This window comes from Lissotriton helveticus, chromosome 1_2, assembly GCF_964261635.1.
Source record: "Lissotriton helveticus chromosome 1_2, aLisHel1.1, whole genome shotgun sequence".
In the NCBI taxonomy this organism is placed as follows: Eukaryota; Metazoa; Chordata; class Amphibia; order Caudata; family Salamandridae; genus Lissotriton; species Lissotriton helveticus.
Window position 1 is genome coordinate 376,706,494 of NC_136058.1, and position 2,500 is coordinate 376,708,993.

At 47.6% G+C, this 2,500-nt stretch overlaps 5 non-coding genes across 5 annotated transcripts; 2 read left to right on the forward strand and 3 right to left on the reverse strand.

Moving 5' to 3' along the window:
* The first annotated feature begins 116 nt into the window (after positions 1 to 116).
* Positions 117 to 187, forward strand: TRNAG-GCC (transfer RNA glycine (anticodon GCC)). The gene has a single exon. It is a non-coding gene; the product is annotated as a tRNA-Gly (tRNA).
* Positions 188 to 258: 71 nt separating this feature from the next.
* Positions 259 to 330, reverse strand: TRNAW-CCA (transfer RNA tryptophan (anticodon CCA)). Its single transcript has one exon. It is a non-coding gene; the product is annotated as a tRNA-Trp (tRNA).
* A 1,484-nt stretch (positions 331 to 1,814) lies between these two features.
* Positions 1,815 to 1,885, forward strand: TRNAG-GCC (transfer RNA glycine (anticodon GCC)). The gene has a single exon. It is a non-coding gene; the product is annotated as a tRNA-Gly (tRNA).
* Positions 1,886 to 1,956: 71 nt separating this feature from the next.
* Positions 1,957 to 2,028, reverse strand: TRNAW-CCA (transfer RNA tryptophan (anticodon CCA)). The gene has a single exon. It is a non-coding gene; the product is annotated as a tRNA-Trp (tRNA).
* Positions 2,029 to 2,276: 248 nt separating this feature from the next.
* On the reverse strand, positions 2,277 to 2,350 carry TRNAN-GUU (transfer RNA asparagine (anticodon GUU)). The gene has a single exon. It is a non-coding gene; the product is annotated as a tRNA-Asn (tRNA).
* Between the last annotated feature and the right edge of the window lie 150 nt (positions 2,351 to 2,500).

The window sequence follows — 2,500 nt, forward strand, 5'->3', positions numbered from 1 at the left end:
GAAACTTTGGCGTTGTCATGTCTGCTGCGCACACTTTGTTCATATGTGTACAATTTAAGTGTGTGCACCTGATCACTGTCTTGGACAGAGCTATGCCTGTGAACTCCCCATGTGAAGCATTGGTGGTTCAGTGGTAGAATTCTCGCCTGCCATGCGGGAGGCCCGGGTTTGATTCCCGGCCAATGCAAGGCTGCGTTCCTTTGACTTTGTTTTCGAAAGGAAATATATGAACTCAGTGGGGAATAAAATGGTAAGCAGTGACCCCGACGTGATTTGACCACGCAACCTTCTGATCTGGAGTCAGACGCGCTACCGTTGCGCCACAAGGTCCTTACACTTACAGCCTTCAAGCCAGATCAACAAATGCTGATGGCCTTTTGACTTATTTTCCCCTCCTCATATGCCTACAGTTGTATTACAGGGCTAGGCCTTTTGTTTTCTATCCTAATTATGAAATTGACTGCAGGTGCAGAGAGAACGCAGAGGATTGAAATGTTCAGATAAAGGGTCTTAAGCAGGAGAGAGCAGAGGTACGTATCTGTGTTTCATTAAAGTGTTTCATGCCGGCAAAAAGGATACTTCCCTGGGTGGGCTTGAACCACCAACCTTTCTGTTAACAACCGAACGCGCTAACCATTTGCACCACAGAGGTTAATAACTGTAGCACAGTTCCTGAGACTCAATATATATCTTGATAATTGTGTGCCTGCCTGGAGCTTGTGTTATATAATGCGTCTTTATGCCATACAGCATTTCTCATTTGCTTAGTGTCTTGTTATTGTTGGACGTAATGATGAATAGACTACTGTCTAATGGTCTTAGAGCCAGTATTACTACCGGTCCCAGTGTATGAGACACATACATGACTTTTCTGTTGCCTGCTTAGCATAGCTCCCTGCTCCTCTGTAGGTGTGCTACCAGCCAGTAAGGCGTGTGCCTTGCCCATCAGATGTGTTATGTTAGACTTGACTTCTCTGTGAGCAAAGTCTCCCTCCCATAGCAGGTGCTTTCTCTGAACTCTTGACTTGTAAGACTGCTGGGAAAGGCCCTCCCTAGCCCCTCACTCAGATAGATACATTTACCTTCAGAGCTCAGCTTTGGAGAAAGAGATTGGGGAGAGAGCAAATAGGGGAAGGCCCATGGTGCACACTTTATTTTACATAAAAGCTGGGGCTTGTGGGAGGACAGGGACAAGAGGGTTCTCAGGGAAAGAAATCCCAGGAGTATTGATGGCTAGGCCCTGAAACACAACAATCCCGGATTGGCAAGGCACAATATGCCTGTGCAACAGGCCTGACCCTAGGCTTCCGGAGTTCTTGGTCACAAAAGGCTCCAGTGATCTAAGCCCGACCAGGGCTGTGCCCGACCAGGGCTGTAGGCCGCGTTGGGAGCGCGTTAGGGACGCGTAAAGGGACGCAGGGCGCAGAACTCTGCCCGTTTCACCCCAGCATTTAGGGGAGGACACAGAATCTGGGAAAGCCAGTGGGAAGGATTTTCCAGGAGGAGAGTTCAGTGAGATAATCTGAAACACAATAGTGCTGGTGATCTGGCGGGTGCATTCTGTGAACCACTTTTGTCGGGAGCAGCCTGCCATCATGCCCTGATAAACACAACTCTAGTCCCAAGCCAGTGACCTCAGCAAATGCAAAGACATTCATAGTTATAGTCTCCTGCATCTGATTCTTGCCATCTTCATGTGAAACGTTGGCGTTATCATGTCTGCTGCGCACACTTGGTTCATATGTGTACAATTTAAGTGTGTGCACCTGATCACTGTCTTGGGCAGAGCTCTGCCTGTGAACAACCCATGTGAAGCATTGGTGGTTCAGTGGTAGAATTCTCGCCTGCCACGCGGGAGGCCCGGGTTCGATTCCCGGCCAATGCAAGACTGCTTTCTTTTGACTTTGTTTTCGAAAGGAAATATATGACCTCAGTGGGGAATAAAATGGTAAGCAGTGACCCCGACGTGATTTGAACATGCAACCTTCTGATCTGGAGTCAGACGCGCTACCCTTGCGCCACGAGGTCCTTACACTTACAGCTTTCGGAGCCAGATCAACAAATGCTGTGGGCCTTTTGACTTATTTTCCCCTCCTCATATGCCTACAGTTGTATTACAGAGCTTGACCTTTTGTTTTCTATCCTAATTATGAAATTGACTGCAGGTGCCGAGAGAACGCAGAGAATTGAAATATTCAGGGAAAGGGTGTCCAGCAAGAGAGAGCAAAGGTATGTATCTGTTTTCCATTCAAGTGTTTCATTCAGGCAAAATAATACGTCCCTGGGTGGGCTTGAACCACCAACCTTTCGGTTAACAGCCGAACACGCTAACCGATTGCGCCACAGAGACGAGTGACTACAGCGTCTTTCCTTAGACTCAATATATATCTTGATATGTATGTGCCTGCCTGGAGCTTGTCTTACATAAGCCATCATCATGTGAAACTTTGGCGTTGTCATGTCTGCTGCGCACACTTTGTTCATATGTGTACAATTTAAG